This window comes from Rana temporaria, chromosome 4, assembly GCF_905171775.1.
Source record: "Rana temporaria chromosome 4, aRanTem1.1, whole genome shotgun sequence".
Classification (NCBI taxonomy): Eukaryota; Metazoa; Chordata; class Amphibia; order Anura; family Ranidae; genus Rana; species Rana temporaria.
Genome location: NC_053492.1, coordinates 279,217,104 through 279,234,302, shown reverse-complemented (window position 1 = coordinate 279,234,302; position 17,199 = coordinate 279,217,104). Strand labels below are relative to the sequence as shown.

The 17,199-nt window shown below is 45.7% G+C and overlaps 2 long non-coding RNA genes across 2 annotated transcripts; both read left to right on the top strand.

Annotated features, from left to right (window-relative positions):
* The first annotated feature begins 10,493 nt into the window (after window positions 1-10,493).
* Window positions 10,494-11,246, top strand: LOC120937277. Its single transcript, XR_005748695.1, has 3 exons — window positions 10,494-10,668; window positions 10,791-10,872; window positions 11,185-11,246. It is a non-coding gene; the product is annotated as an uncharacterized LOC120937277 (long non-coding RNA).
* A 1,932-nt stretch (window positions 11,247-13,178) lies between these two features.
* On the top strand, window positions 13,179-16,774 carry LOC120937276. Its single transcript, XR_005748694.1, has 14 exons — window positions 13,179-13,231; window positions 13,547-13,631; window positions 13,747-13,831; window positions 13,940-14,021; window positions 14,143-14,229; window positions 14,339-14,614; window positions 14,725-14,809; window positions 14,930-15,199; window positions 15,319-15,403; window positions 15,512-15,592; window positions 15,708-15,789; window positions 15,903-15,987; window positions 16,096-16,180; window positions 16,542-16,774. It is a non-coding gene; the product is annotated as an uncharacterized LOC120937276 (long non-coding RNA).
* Window positions 16,775-17,199: the final 425 nt, after the last annotated feature.

Sequence of the window (17,199 nt, the reverse complement as noted above, 5' to 3'; positions counted from 1 at the left end):
TTTCTGTTTATCGGGAATGATGCTACGAACGCGCGTATTTTCATTAACCAATGAAATGTAGCTGACACAACCTTATTCTACGCCACCCTCTTCTTGCTGTATAAAGAAGCCCCCCCTAGACACGAATAAACAGATTGCGTTCACCAATACCCTACTTGCATGACTTATTTTCTTGTGGGTAAAATTGATCTCTCTGGGTACCCATATACACAGGACTGACAGCCAGGGGCTATAGAAAAGGGGCCAGGCCGGCCCTAACAGTGTCCATTAAACCTCCATAGGGGAAGGAGCTGGCAGGTATGAGAAAGGGTTTGAGGTAAAAGGTAGTGAACGGTTGCCCAGTCGCTCGATAGTCCTATTGCCAGGGACAGTTTTAGTCTCTGTCCACCCTCTGCTCGGCCATGGATGGCTATATGCCGGCTTGACACTGTCAGAGCTGCAGCATACGGCTGGATTCTCCAGTGAATTCCCAAAGGGAGGTATCTCGTAGTGTGCGGTCACATGACCGGTCAGGTATGCAAAAGGAAAGTCTGGAACAGTGTTAGATCAGCATGGGCGGAAGTGGACTGTAGATGGCAGTGCCCTGAATGTAGTCAGAGCAAGCGAGTCCTTTGCATTGCTGGACTGGGTAGCAAACTTGAAGCCAGCTTACTAGCTCTGAATAGGCTAGGTTAACGTTTCGTGCATCTCCATGCACTTCAGAACAAATTAGTGTTGGCATACATGTTACTTTTGTAGCACTACCCCGGAGGAGCTTCTGTTTTTTTGGGTGGCATGTTACCTCTATTTCCTCCTTGTTAAGGCTATCAGATGAGAGCTGAGAAAGTTCAATGTCCATGCCTTGCACTTCTTTTTCTAAGATTTATTTGCTGAACTTGGTAAAAGTAGATGAAGAGGTGGAAGGGTGATCAGGAAACACTCCTGCTTCCAGTAACACAGCTTTCGTCGCCACTCTAGCCAGAGTGGGTTTTGCGCACCCTGATAGGTTTCTCTCACTAGCCTTGCAGCTGGAATGACGCACAGAAAATGGTAGTCTCTGCCACAGACCTTCTCACTGGTGAAGATATTTTTGGTCCAAAATCCTCGCACAGGATTCAGTACCCGGATTAACTTCTTATGAATTTAGAACTGACAGGCGATCAGCCTTTCAACAATGGTGCATCCTTTGATGAAGTTCAAGGCCTCTCCTGAGATACCAGCCTCGTGCTCTTCAAGATAGGTTCTTCGAGTGGCTCCCTCCCTCCAGGATGGACAGCACAGGACAACTCTGCAAACGTAGACCCAGTCTGACTACTGGGCCTACTTAAAGCGGAGTTCCGGACACAATTTCACTTTTTAAATATAAATACCCTTGTAATACACAAGCTTAATGTATTCTAGTAAAGTTAGTCTGTAAACTAAGGTCCGTTTTGTTAGGTTGTTACAGCATTTAGACACTTTATAAAATAGAAATTGACTGGGGCCATCTTAAGTGTGGGCATCATGAAGCCAGACTGTATGACTGCCTGGATTTCAGCCTTGCAGATCTCGCACATGCTCAGTGCTGCACAAGCAGTGTCAGATCAGGTTTCAGCACCTGTGCTGTCCAAGTCACATGATTCTTTGAGACTGGGGAGTGCACAGACTCCTGGAAAGTTACACCCACTACATTCCCAGGAGTCTGTGCGGTGTAGGTTAGGTAGCATTAAGCACATAGGTGCAGGAAGTGGGAAGATTAACTATTCTGCCTAGCAACAACACTTTGAAGGCATCTAAAAAAAAAAAAAAAAAATTGTAAAGGACTAATGACATTTTTTTAAAACTACTGATGTTATGTTATATTTATGGGTGGAACTCCACTTTAAGTGAATTGCAACCTCTGGACCAACGTGGTCCTGGAGCCAGGAACACACACCCCCGGCCAGGAGGACCACACAAGGGGGGTGGTGGGATGACAGACCAGCAATCGACGACCCTGGTCCAATGATGTCTGTCCCCTCCCCATCATGAACAGCGGGACGATCAACTCCACTGATTGGCTGCCGGGAAAGGACACCCAAAGCACCTTGACCGAACTTCTGCCACCCTTGGCCTGGCGTGATAACGGCACTCCAGACAAACAATAGTGGTCACTCACAGTACAGCCATGGCTGGGACAGAGGCCCAAAATTTGGTAAAGATCATAACTGTCTGAGTCAACTAACTCTGACTTCCCTTTAAATTTAGAACAGCACCAGTTAGAAAAGAGCAGGCCACTACGCTTAAATAGATATCCAAGCACATCAATCAACACTAAAGTGATTACTTTGCCACCTTGTGGTCATATTTGATGATGCAGTAATTAAAGAGAGAGAAAAGGTGCTAATGGAATGCTTTATAAGGTCTTACCGCGGGAAGAGTTTTGAAGGAGGGGGACAGGATAAAACAATATTTTTTCCAAAATCACAGCCCTCTAACTACTCAAACCTGCAGGATAATAGCGTATGTAAATGTAACTTCCCCAACTAGGATGGCCCCCCTTCTTCCCTGAGTGGATCCAGTACCTGAAGTAGGAAAAGGGTAGGGGGGGGGAAATGGGAGGGATTGAAGTAGGCCCATAGTTACCATATTTCTCTAGCTCACCTACTCCTCATCAATACACGAATACCATTTCTGATGTTTTTTCATATTCCTTACACATCTTTTTTTGGACCCAGCTACATACACTGGGTTTCTGAACTTCTCTATGAAATGCCGTCAGATCATGGCTGGTAGAGGAGGAAAACTGGAGGAAAAGCCAGAAAAACAAGGTTTTGCCTCTATCTGACTGCAGCTTCAAAAAGGGGAAAAACAGGAAGGGAGTGGGAATGGTGAGGGAGGGGGAACAGGTACTAGGATAATTGACTCTAATACGTAGAGTAGAGAGAGCCAACTAAGGTTCAAGGAAGACACTTCGGCTGAGTTCATGGTTCAGGCCCCTCGGCTGAAGGGTCCTGAGTTTAAAAATCCAGCTTTTCTTACGTAGGAGCACCGTGTCAAAATCGCCTCTGCATCAGTCGGAGAGGAAAAAAAAAAACCTTCAGTTAAGCCAGAGGTTTTACCCTCATGGAAGTTCAAAAAATGTTGAGCTGCCGGGGTTTCCTCATTCTTTCTGATACTTTTCAGGTGTTCCCTGATTCTGACCCGTAACTTTTTGTTTTGCCTATATATAATTTGTGGCACGGCATTCGAGAACATAGTTATCTTGGTGGTAGCACAATTTATGAAGGACCTGATCTCAAACTCCTGGCTGCCATCAGTTTCTAAACGTCTTGCTGCGGTCCCAGGGCCGATCCTAGGGTCACAGGCGCCTGGGTGCAGAAATATTTCTGGCACCCCCACATGGGCGTCATTATTTTACTAACTCCTCCCATTTATAAATGTTTCTATGGCAATGACCGCAATAAACCACAGAGATGCTCCCCCAACAAAGTCTTCATTAACCTGGGATCCTTACATGATCTCTTAACAATAAACAAAATACAGGAAGAGAAGCAGAGTACTTTATTGGGACCTGGAGGGGGGCTTCTGTGATGGAAACAGAGAGGGCTTCTGTTAGTATGTTAGATGTTCGGCGCCCCCACCTCTGCAGGCGCCTGGGTGCAATGCACCCTGTGCACCCTGCCTAGGATCGGCCCTGTGCGGTCCACATATTTACATGTACCACAGTGACCGCATGGGAACATACCGTTAACCAGCTTCTATTAGGCACACATACATATTCAGATTGTACCAATGTATCGTTAAGATTCTTTGCACGTTTGGCCACCATTGAAGGTTTGTCTCAGACAGCCTGTCCTGAGTCAATGGCACGACTCCATATAGGCTAGTGTTTGCACAAGATGGTATTCACCTGGTTCCATTGAGCCCCATATGGGGTAATCTGTTTTTTCAGGGGGGGGTGGGGGCGATGGACCTTTGGCCCAGGGACAATCGGCCGGAAACAAAAAAGGTTGATGTTGGCAATACAATACAGGTACCTGCAAGTTCAGAGGGACGTACCGGTACAAACGTGTTCAGGGTGTGGAGGGTCTCATCCATTGTCCAGATGTTTCAAACGGGGAAAAGGCCGTTCCGGAGAGGCTGAAAACAAGAGGGAGGACCTCAGTGATGGTTGAAAGGATGCAGCCGTTCCTTGGTAGGTATACGGATAGAAAAGCAGCCCAGTTGTTGGAGACAGGTTTCACAGTTGGCTTTAGGATTCCATGTACTTTAAAAGTTATGCTTCCGGTGGCTCGTAATTTGCGGTCAGCCATGCAACATCCAGAAGTCGTTTCTGAGAAACTGAAGTTGCGCTGGGTCGCATGGGGGGGGCCTTTCCCATCCGCATCGTTGTCCGATTTGGTAGTTTCCCCGCTGGGGGTAGTGCCAAAGAAGGAACCCAACAATTTTAGGTTTATCCACCACCTGTCCTTTCCGAAGGGAGGGTCGGTGAATGATGCAATAGATCAGGAGGCATGCTCAGTGACTTATACATCATTTGATGGTGGGGTGGGTGCGTCCTTATGGCACAGGAGCATTGATGGCTAAGGCGGATGTGGAATCTGCTTTTCGGCTACTTCCAGTTCACCCGAAGTTTCCGGTTGCTTGGGGTATCATTGGAACAATGAATTTTATGTCGACCAATGGGTTGCTCTATATCCTGTGCATTATTTGAGCTCATTTGTAGAATGGGTGGTGCAGGATGTGTCTGGTGAATTCCATAAATCATTACCTCAGGGTTCGACGAAGTCTGGGCGCCAGGTCACAATTGCGACTAGAATTAGCGACCTGGGGAAGGAAGCGTAGGTCTGCAGACACCACAAGATGATGCCAGATCACAGAAGGAAGCATAGGCCTGCAAAAAATGGCGTTGTTGCAATACCTTCTGTCAAACAGTGTTTGCGCAGCTTTCTTACAAGCGCACTTTTTGGGAAAAAATACTTTTTTTTTTTAATAAAAAAAACAACCGTAAAGTCCAGTTTTTTTATATATATTGTGAAAGATGTTACGCCGAATAAATTGATACCCAACATGTCAATTTTCAAAATTTAAAACCTCCATAGGCGACGTTTAAAAAATTCTACAGATTGCATGTTTTGAGTTGGAGGTCTAGAGCTAGAAATTATTGCTCTTGCTCTACCAATCACGGCAATACCTCACATGTGTGGTTTAAACACCGCTTTCATATGCGGGTGCTACTCACGTATGCATTCGCTTCTGCGCTCGAGCTCGGCGGGATGGAGTGCGTTTCTGTCTCATTTTTTTTAGCTGGTTCCTAGATTCCAAGCAAATTTGTCAAACCCTGCATTACCTGGACGATTTCCTCTGCATAGGTCCAGCTTCCTCCAGAATCTGTGGGGTGCTTCTGGCTACGTTGGAATAAATAGTAGACCGGTTTGGCATTCCGTTGGCACCTAAATAAGACTGAGGGACCCAGCACGGTCATCACATTCCTGGGCATTGTAATGGACTCGAAGGCAATGAAATGCCAGTTGCCGGAAGACAAGTTAAAGGATTTAAAAGAGGAAGTCGCTGGAATGATTGGATTACACAAAGTTCAGCTGCGAGTACTGCAATCTTTATTGGGTGAGCTGAATTTTGCGTGTCGCATTCTGCCTATGGGGCGGGTTTTCAGTCGTAGGCTATAGTGGTTAGTACAGCCGGAATCGGGTCTCCAAAGCATTTTGTGCATTTGGTCAAAGAGCACAGGGAGGATTTCAGGGTATGGCATACCTTTTTGGACTTTTAACGGTCGGCAATATGGATGTCGGGCCAGTGAGCAATTATGACCTGGAACTTTTTACAGATGCAGCAGGATCCACAGGTTTTGGGGCTTTCTTCCAAGGACAGTGGAGTGCTGGTCCATGGCACGGTTATGGGTTGAAGCAGGTTTTACAAAGAATCTGGTGTTGCTCGAACGGTTTCCGGCAGTGCTGGCGGTAGAATTGTGGGGAGCGTCGTTCAGGGATCTGAAGGTGCATTTCCATGGTGACAATATGGGAGTGGTGCAAGTAATGGGGCTTTGGCATCATCTCCAACTAGTCATTAATTACTGCAACCACTTGGTTTTGAGATGCTTGCAACTTAATGTATTCGTTCATGCAGTACATCTCCCGGGGGTTGAAAATGTTATAGCTGATGCGTTATCTCTCTTCCAGTGGGACAGGTTCCGAGAGTTGGCGCCCGAAGCGGAGCAGATGGGGGTGCCTTGTCCCGAGTGGTTGTGGGGGATAGCATTGACCTTGTCGCAGGATGGATCAGGAAATCGGTGAGTGTGGCTACATGGTCAGCTTACACCAAGGTATGGCGGGAGTGGCTGGCATTTGTGAAGTGGTCGGTGGGTAACCCCCTTATGGGGACTAATAGGGCCGTGGACACTCGGCAGCCGGTGCCATGTGGAGGGAGTGACTGGACTAGGCCGCAAATAGTAAGTGCTCCTTTTTCGTGGTTTGTGTTTTTTTAAGGTGAGTTTACCTTTATCCGGGTTTTTTGGGGGGGTTGGAGGTGGAAAGTGCCGGTGGGTGAACCCCTTATGGGGGACAAATACTTTTTTGAGGGTTTACATTATCCTGTTTTTTGGGGAGGGGGGGGGGGGGTGGAGTTGGTACGTGGCAAATGCTTAGATACCTTCAGGTTTGGTTCTTTCATCTGTCAGCGTGATTCCCCTGCTGATATTTGAAATGTATACAAAAGATTGCAGGCAATTATCGTTTAAGAAGCGCGTCCACCGCATCATTAAAACCAATGACATTTCAGCTGTCAGTGGGGATTTCCCTTCCCCCGCAGTGACCTGTGCCGGCCACACCCCTCCATCTTAGCTTTGTTTTTTGTCTTCCGGGTGATCTGTTTCTCAAGCTCATCTGCAGGCAAGTGACTGATCTGTCTGAGTAGTGTTGTTCACTAAGCCAGGCTTTGCTCCCCCCACCTCTCACTTTTCCTGAGCCCTAGGTTCACACTGATACGAGAACCGGTGAGATTACAGCTCTGGTTCACTCATCTCTCCTCTCCCACAGACAGTTCACATTACCTTCTGTGAACCACTGTGGGTGCAATACATTGTTAAAGTGGAGGTTCACCCAAAAAATCTTTTAACATTAGATTGAGGCTAATTTTGTAAAGCAGAATAGGGGGACATACTAAAACATTTAACCACTTAAGCCCCGGACCAATATGCTGCTAAATGCCCAAAGGCGTTTTTACAATTCGGCACTGCGTCGCTTTCTTTTGGTGGTATTTGATCACCTCTGCGGTTTTTATTTTTTGCGCTATAAACAAAAATAGAGCGACAATTTTGAAAAAAATGCAATATTTTTTACTTTTTGCTGTAATAAATATCCCCCAAAAACATATATAAAATTTTTTTTTTTCCTCAGTTTAGGCCGATACGTATTCTTCTTCCTATTTTTGGTAAAAAAAATTGCAATAAGCGTTAATCGATTGGTTTGCACAAAATTTATAGCGTTTACAAAATAGGGGATATTTTTATTGCATTTTTATTAATTTTTTTTTTACTACTAATGGCGGCGATCAGCGATTTGTTTCGTGACTGCGACATTATGGCGGACACTTCGGACAGTTTTGACAAATTTTTGGGACCATTGTCATTTTCACAGCAAAAAATGCATTTAAATTGCATTCTTGTGAAAATGAGTTGCAGTTTGGGAGTTAACCACAGGGGGAGCTGAACATTTTAGGTTTACAACAGTAGGGGGGTGTGGCTGTAGGTCTGACGTCATCGATTGTGTCTCCCCTATAAAGGGGATGACACGATCGATGCGCCGCCACAGTGAAGCACGGGGAAGCCATGTTTACATACTCTCCCCGTTCTTCAGCTCCGGGGAGCGATCGCGACGGAGCGGCTATAAACGAATAGCCGCGCCACCATCCCGGATCGCTCCCCGAGGGAATCCGCCCGCAGCGGAAGGGGGTCCCGATCGGACCCGCGGAAAGGCAAGGACGTATATATACGTGCTTCTGCCTGTCCGTGCCATTGTGCGGACGTAAATAGTCGTGCAGCGGGCGTTAAGGGGTTAATGTGAAAATGGCTTAATGTAGCTTAATGAGTAATGAAGTGCCTAAACCTCAATCAATTACCCTATCCTATAAGTTTCGTGCTATTTGGTGTTCCACAAGGCAAACTAGGGACATTAAGCTTGTTTTTTGGGGAGCTTAATGTGGCTTAACGTACAAAAAAGACCTTAAATGTTAACCAATTTCCCCAAAACGTCACACCATAGAAGGCTCTAGCCATGCCAACATATTCTGAAAATTTCAGCTCATTTGGTTAATCACGCCAAAAGTTATTCACATTAAGCCAATTTTACATGGCTGGACATACGGGGGACATGGCTGGACATACGGGGGGACATGGCTGGACATACGGGGGACATGGCTGGACATACGGGGGACATGGCTGGACATACGGGGGACATGGCTGGACATACGGGGGACATGGCTGGACATACGGGGGACATGGCTGGACATACGGGGGACATGGCGGGACATACGGGGGACATGGCTGGACATACGGGGGACATGGCTGGACATACGGGGGACATGGCTGGACATACGGGGGACATGGCTGGACATACGGGGGACATGGCTGGACATACGGGGGACATGGCTGGACATACTGGGGACATGGCTGGACATACGGGGGACATGGCTGGACATACGGGGGACATGGCTGGACATACTGGACATACGGGGGACATGGCTGGACATACGGGGGACATGGCTGGACATACGGGGGACATGGCTGGACATACGGGGGACATGGCTGGACATACGGGGGACATGGCTGGACATACGGGGGACATGGCTGGACATACGGGGGACATGGCTGGACATACGGGGGACATGGCTGGACATACGGGGGGACATGGCTGGACATACGGGGGACATGGCTGGACATACGGGGGACATGGCTGGACATACGGGGGACATGGCTGGACATACGGGGGACATGGCTGGACATACAGGGGTCAATACATTGTCAATAAATGATTTTTGGCAATTTCAATGATTTTATATCGATTTTTAATCGAAAATTAGGGGTGCGCGTTATACACAAATAAATACGGTAACTGTGCCCTGCGTAGAGAACAACTCTGCTGTGAGCTTCTGTTTGCCCAAATTAAGGTATGTGGTTCCGGATCCCCCCCCCTGTGCAGTGTTAGACTCTTCCTCTCTCACATTGGTGTACATATCTTGTGGATGTGTAATGTCTTGTTTTATCCTTAACCCTCCAGGTTCCAAGGCTTATACGAAAAAAGATATTATTGTGTCCTGCATAGAGAACTACTCTGCTATGAGCTTCTATTTGCCCAAGTTAAGGTATGTGGTTCTGGACCCCCCCCCCCTGTGCAGTGCTAGCCTCTTCTTCTCTCACATTGGTGTACATATCTTGTGGATGTGTAATATCTTGTTTTATCCTTTAGCCTCAGGTTCCAAGGCTCATACGAAGAAAGATACAGTGCCCTGCGTAGATAACTACTCTGCTGTGATCTTCTGTTTGCCCAAATTAAGGTATGTGGTTCTGGATCCCCCCTGTGCAGTGCTAGCCTCTTCCTCTCACTTTGTTGTACATATCTTGTGGATGTGTAATGTCTTGTTTTATTCTTTCTTTACCCTCAGGCTCCAAGGCTCATACAAAGAAAGATTTTACGGTGCCCTGTGTAGAGAACTACTCTGCTGTGAGCTTCTATTTGCCCAAATTAAGGTATGTGGTTCTGGATCTCCCCCCCCCCATGTGCAGTGCTAGCAGTCTCTCCCTCTCTCGTATTGGTGTATCTTGTGGATGTGTAATATCTTGTTTTATCCTTTCTTTACCCTCAGGTTCCAAGGCTTATACAAAATAAGAATTTACAGTTTGCCCTGCGTAGAGAACTACTGTGCTGTGAGCTTCTTTTTCCCCAAATTAAGGTATGTGGTTCTGGATCCCCCCCTGTGCAGTGCTAACCTCTTCCTCTCACTTTGTTGTACATATCTTGTGGATGTGTAATGTCTTGTTTTATTCTTTACCCTCAGGTTCCAAGGCTCATACGAAGAAAGATTTTATGGTGCCCTGCGTAGAGAACTATATGAGCTTCTTTTGCCCAAATTAAGGTATGTGGTTCTAGATCCCCCCCCCCATGTGCAATGCTAGCAGTCTCTTCCTCTCTCACATGTGGTGTACATATCATGTGGATGTGTAATGTCTTGTTTTATGCTTTCTTAACCCTCAGGTTCCAAGGCTCGTACGAAGAAAGATGCTGTGAGCTTCTGTTTGCCCAAATTAAGGTATGTGGTTCTAGATCCCCCTTCCCCCCCCCCCCCCAAATGTGCAATGCTAGCAGTCTGGCCCTCTCTCATATTGGTGTATCTTGTTGATGTGTAATGTCTTGTTTTATGCTTTCTTTACCCTTCAGGTTCCAAGGCTTATACAAAAAAGATATTGTGCCCTGCATAGAGAACTACTCTACTATGAGCTTCTATTTGCCCAAGTTAAGGTATGTGGTTCTGGATCCCCCCCTGTGCAGTGCTAGCCTCTTCTTCTCTCACATTGGTGTACATATCTTGTGGATGTGTAATATCTTGTTTTATCCTTTCTTTACCCTCAGGTTCCAAGTCTCATACGAAGAAAGATACGGTGCCCTGCGTAGAGAACTAGATCTATTCTGCTGTGAGCTTCTGTTTGCCCAAATTAAGGTATGTGGTTCTAGATCCCTCCTCCCCCCCCCAAATGTGCAGTGCTAGCAGTCTGGCCCTCTCTCATATTGGTGTATCTTGTGGAAGTGTAATGTCTTGTTTTATGCTTTATTAACCCTCAGGTTCTAAGGCTCATACAAAGAAGGATATTACGGTGCCCTGCGTAGAGAACTACTCTATGAGCTACTATTTGCCCAAGTTAAGGTATGTGGTTCTGGATCTCCCCTGTGCAGTGCTAGCCTCTTCCTCTCACATTGGTGTACATAACTTGTGGATGTGTAATGTCTTGTTTTATCCTTTCTTTACCCTCAGGTTCCAAGGCTCACACGAAGAAAGATTTTATGGTGCTCTGCGTAGAGAACTACTCTGCTGTGAGCTTCTGTTTGCCCATATTAAGGTATGTGGTTCTGGATCTCCCCCCCCCCATGTGCAGTGCTAGCTGTCTTTCCCTCTCTTGTGTTGTCTCTTGGTGTATCTTGTGGATGTATAATGTCTTGTTTTATCCTTTACCCTCAGGTTCCAAGGCTCATACGAAGAAAGATTTTATGGTGCCCTGCGTAGAGAACTACTCTGCTGTGAGCATCTTTTGCCCAAATTAAGGTATGTGGTTCTAGAACCCCCCCGGTGCAGTGCTAGCCTCTTCCTCTCACTTTGTTGTACATATCGTGTGGATGTGTAATGTCTTGTTTTATCCTTTCTTTACCCTCCAGGTTCCAAGGCTCATACGAAGAAATATAATATTGTGCACTGCATAGAGAACTACTCTGCTATGAGCTTCTATTTGCCCAAGTTAAGGTATGTGGTTCTGGATCTCCCCCTGTGCAGTGCTAGCCTCTTCTTCTCTCACATTGGTGTACATATCTTGTGGATGTGTAATATTTTTTTATCCTTTCTTTACCCTCAGGTTCCAAGGCTCATACGAAGAAAGATACAGTGCCTTGCGTAGAGAACTACTCTGCTGTGAGCTTCTGTTTGCCCAAATTAAGGTATGTGGTTCTGGATCTCCCCCCCCCCCCCTTGTGCAGTGCTAGCAGTCTCTCCCTCTCTCGTATTGGTGTATCTTGTGGATGTATAATGTCTTGTTTTATCCTTTCTTTACCCTCAGGTTCCAAGGCTCATACGAAGAAAGATACAGTGCCTTGCGTAGAGAACTACTCTGCTGTGAGCTTCTGTTTGCCCATATTAAGGTATGTGGTTCTGGATCTCCCCCCCCCCATGTGCAGTGCTAGCTGTCTTTCCCTCTCTTGTGTTGTCTCTTGGTGTATCTTGTGGATGTATAATGTCTTGTTTTATCCTTTACCCTCAGGTTCCAAGGCTCATACGAAGAAAGATTTTATGGTGCCCTGCGTAGAGAACTACTCTGCTGTGAGCATCTTTTGCCCAAATTAAGGTATGTGGTTCTAGAACCCCCCCGGTGCAGTGCTAGCCTCTTCCTCTCACTTTGTTGTACATATCGTGTGGATGTGTAATGTCTTGTTTTATCCTTTCTTTACCCTCCAGGTTCCAAGGCTCATACGAAGAAATATAATATTGTGCACTGCATAGAGAACTACTCTGCTATGAGCTTCTATTTGCCCAAGTTAAGGTATGTGGTTCTGGATCTCCCCCTGTGCAGTGCTAGCCTCTTCTTCTCTCACATTGGTGTACATATCTTGTGGATGTGTAATATTTTTTTATCCTTTCTTTACCCTCAGGTTCCAAGGCTCATACGAAGAAAGATACAGTGCCTTGCGTAGAGAACTACTCTGCTGTGAGCTTCTGTTTGCCCAAATTAAGGTATGTGGTTCTGGATCCCCCCCCCCCCCTTGTGCAGTGCTAGCAGTCTCTCCCTCTCTCGTATTGGTGTATCTTGTGGATGTATAATGTCTTGTTTTATCCTTTCTTTACCCTCAGGTTCCAAGGCTCATACGAAGAAAGATACAGTGCCTTGCGTAGAGAACTACTCTGCTGTGAGCTTCTGTTTGCCCAAATTAAGGTATGTGGTTCTAGACCCCCCCCCCCTGTGCAGTGCTAGCCTCTTCCTCTCACTTTGTTGTACATATCGTGTGGATGTGTAATGTCTTGTTTTATCATTTCTTTACCCTCAGGTTCCAAGGCTTATACAAAAAAAGATTTTACGGTGCCCTGCGTAGAGAACTCTGCTATGAGTTTCTATTTGCCCAAATTAAGGTATGTGGTTCTAGATCCCCCCCCCCTCCATGTTTAATGCTAGCAGTCTCTTCCTCTCACATTGGTGTACATATCTTGTGGATGTGTAATGTCTTATTTTATGCTTTCTTTACCCTCAGGTTCCAAGGCTTACACAAATAAAGATTTTACGGTGCCCTGCGTAGAGAACTACTCTATGAGCTACTATTTGCCCAAGTTAAGGTATGTGGTTCTGGATCCCCCCCCCTGTGCAGTGCTAGCCTCTTCCTCTCACATTGATGTACATATCTTGTGGATGTGTAATGTCTTGTTTTATCCTTTCTTTACCCTCAGGTTCCAAGGCTCATACGAAGAAAGATACAGTGCCTTGCGTAGAGAACTACTCTGCTGTGAGCTTCTGTTTGCCCAAATTAAGGTATGTGGTTCTGGATCTCCCCCCCCCCCCCCATGTGCAGTGCTAGCAGTCTCTCCCTCTCTCGTATTGGTGTATCTTGTGGATGTATAATGTCTTGTTTTATCCTTTCTTTACCCTCAGGTTCCAAGGCTCATACAAAGAAAGATATTACGGTGCCCTGCGTAGAGAAATCTGCTATGAGCTTCTTTTGCCCAAATTAAGGTATGTGGTTCTAGATCCCCCCCCCCCCTGTGCAGTGCTAGCCTCTTCCTCTCACTTTGTTGTACATATCGTGTGGATGTGTAATGTCTTGTTTTATCCTTTCTTTACCCTCAGGTTCCAAGGCTCATACGAAGAAAGATTTTATGGTGCCCTGCGTAGAGAACTACTCTGCTATGAGCTTCCGTTTGCCCAAATTAAGGTATGTGGTTCTGGATCCCCCCCCCTACTTGTGCAGTGTTAGCCTCTTCCTCTCACATTGGTGTACACATCTTGTGGATGTGTAATGTCTGGTTTTATCCTTTCTTTACCCTCAGGTTCCAAGGCTCATACGAAGAAAGATTTTATGGTGCCCTGCGTAGAGAACTACTCTGCTATGAGCTTCTATTTGCCCAAGTTAAGGTATGTGGTTCTGGATCCCCCCCTGTGCAGTGCTAGCCTATTCCTCTCACTTTTTGTTGTACATATCGTGTGGATGTGTAATGTATTATATTCTTTCTTTACCCTCAGGTTCCAAGGCTCATACAAAGAAAGATTTTACGGTGCCCTGCGTAGAGAACTCTGCTGTGAGCTTCGGTTTGCCCAAATTAAGGTATGTGGTTCTGGATCTCCCCCCCCCCCCCCCATGTGCAGTGCTAGCAGTCTGGCCCTCTCTAATATTGGTGTATCTTGTGGATGTGTAATATCTTGTTTTATCCTTTCTCTACCCTCAGGTTCCAAGGCTTATACAAAATTAGATTTTACAGTTTGCCCTGCGTAGAGAACTACTCTGCTGTGAGCTCCTTTTTGCCTAAATTAAGGTATGTGGTTCTGGATCCCCCCCTGTGCAGTGCTAGCCTCTTCCTCTCACTTTGTTGTACATATCGTGTGGATGTGTAATGTCTTGTTTTATTCTTTCTTTACCCTCAGGTTCCAAGGCTCATACAAAGAAAGATTTTACAGTGTCCTGCGTAGAGAGCTCTGCTATGAGCGTCTTTTGCCCAAATTAAGGTATGTGGTTCTAGATCCCCCCCATGTTTAATGCTAGCAGTCTCTTCCTCTCACATTGGTGTACATATCATGTGGATGTGTAATGTCTTGTTTTATGCTTTCTTTACCCTCAGGTTCCAAGGCTTACACAAATAAAGATTTTACGGTGCCCTGCGTAGAGAACTACTCTATGAGCTACTATTTGCCCAAGTTAAGGTATGTGGTTCTGCATCCCCCCCCTGTGCAGTGCTAGCCTCTTCCTCTCACTTTGGTGTACATATCTTGTGGATGTGTAATGTCTTGTTTCATCCTTTCTTTACCCTCAGATTCCAAGGCTCATACGAATAAAGATTTTATGGTGCCCTGCATAGAGAACTACTCAGCTGTGAGCTTCTGTTTTCCCAAATTAAGGTATGTGGTTCTGGATCCACCCCCCCCCCCTCCTGTGCAGGTGCTAGCCTCTTCCTCTCACATTGGTGTACATATCGTGTGGATGTGTAATGTCTTGTTTCATCCTTTCTTTACCCTCAGATTCCAAGGCTCATATGAAGAAAGATTTTACGGTGCACTGCGAAGAGAATTCTGCTATGAGCTTCTGTTTGCTCAAGTTAAGGTATGTGGTTCTAGATCCCCCCATGTGCAATGCTAGCAGACCCTTCCTCTCTCATATTCGTGTATCTTGTGGATGTGTAATGTCTTGTTTTATCCTTTACCCTCAGGTTCCAAGGCTTATACGAAGAAAGATTTAACGGTGCCATGCGTAGTGAACTCTGCTATGAGCTTCTGTTTTCCCAAATTAAGGTATGTGGTTCTAGATCCCCCCCCGCATGTGCAATGCTAGCAGTCTCTTCCTCTATCCCATTTGGTGTACATATCATGTGGATGTGTAATGTCTTGTTTTATGCTTTCTTTACCCTCAGGTTCCAAGGCTTATACGAAGAAAGATTTAACTGTGCCCTGCATAGAGAACTACTCTGCTGTCAGCTTCTGTTTGCCCAAATTAAGGTATGTGGTTCCGGATCTCCCCCCCCCCCTGTGCAGTGTTAGCCTCTTCCTCTCACATTGGTGTACATAACTTGTGGATGTGTTATGTCTTTTATCCTTTACCCTCAGGTTCCAAGGCTTATACAAAAAAGATTTTACGGTGCCCTGCGTAGAGAACTCGGCTATGAGCTTCTATTTGCCCAAATTAAGGTATGTGGTTCTAGATCCCCCCCCCCCCATGTGCAATGCTAGCAGTCTTTCTCTCTCACATTGATGTATATATCTTGTGGATGTGTAATGTCTTGTTTTATCCTTTACCCTCCAGGTTCCAAGGCTTATACGAAATTAGATATTGTGCCCTGCATAGAGAACTACTCTGCTATGAGCTTCTATTTGCCCAAGTTAAGGTATATGGTTCTGGATCCCCTCCCCTGTGCAGTGCTAGCCTCTTCTTCTCTCTCATTGATGTACATATCTTGTGGATGTGTAATATCTTGTTTTATCCTTTCTTTACCCTCAGGTTTCAAGCCTCATACGAAGAAAGATTTTACGGTGCCCTGCATAGAGAACTACTCTGCTGTGAGCTTCTATTTGCCCAAATTAAGGTATGTGGTTCTAGACCCCCCATGTGCAGTGCTAGCAGTCTGGCCCTCTCATATTGGTGTATCTTGTGGATGTGTAATGTCTTGTTTTATCCTTTTATTTACCCTCAGGTTTCAAGGCTTATACGAAATTAGATTTTACGGTGCCCTGCATAGAGAACTACTCTGCTATGAGCTTCTGTTTGCCCAAATTAAGGTATGTGGTTCGAACCCCCCCCCCCCATGAGCAATGCTAGCCTCTCCCCCTCTTACATTGGTGTACAGGGTGGGCCATTTATATACACCTTAATAAAATGGGAATGGTTTGTGATATCGACTTCCTGTTTGTGGCACATTGGTATATGTGAGGGGGGGGGAAACTTTTCAAGATGGGTGGTGACCATGGCGGCCATTTTAAAGTTGGCCATTTTAAATCAAACTTTTGTTTTTTCTATAGGAAGAGGGTCATGTGACACATAAAACTTATTGGGAATTTCACAAGAAAAACAATGGTGTGCTTGGTTTGAACGTAACTTTATTCTTTCATGAGTTATTTACAAGTTTCTTTTTGTTTACAGCCATTGACATGTCACCGAGGTAAACACGTGCGGAGAGGATAAAAATTGTTGATGTCTGGTGAACGCAGTAACCGGGTCATTGCAGCAGATTTCAATGCAAGACAGCCTTCAAGACCACCCATATCCCATGCTACAGTTGGCAAACTGCTTGCCAAGTTTCGTGAAACTGGTTCAGTGTTGGATTTGCCAAAATGTGGACAAATGAAATCTGTCACTAATGAAGAAACATCAGTGGCTGTCCTAGCTTCATTCAGCAAGAGCCCACAGCGTAAGACTCGCCGCATGTCACTGGAGAGCACATTGAACACATTTTATAAGTGGTCAGAAACTTGTAAATCACCCATGAAAGAATAAAGTTACGTTAAAACCAAGCACACCATTGTTTTCTTGTGAAATTTCCAATAAGTTTGTGTCACATGACAACCCATCTTGAAAAGTTTCCCCCCTCACATATATTAATGTGCCACAGACATGAAGTTAATATCACCAACCATTCCCATTTTATTAAAGTGTCTTCATATAAATGGCCCACCCTGTACATATCTTGTGGATGTGTAATGTCCTTTTCCCCTAATCGTCTTTCAGGACAGCCACGAGAGACCTTGGCTCCTCCCCTCTATTGGAAACACTGCGCCAGCCTCCTATAAATTTCCTCCTC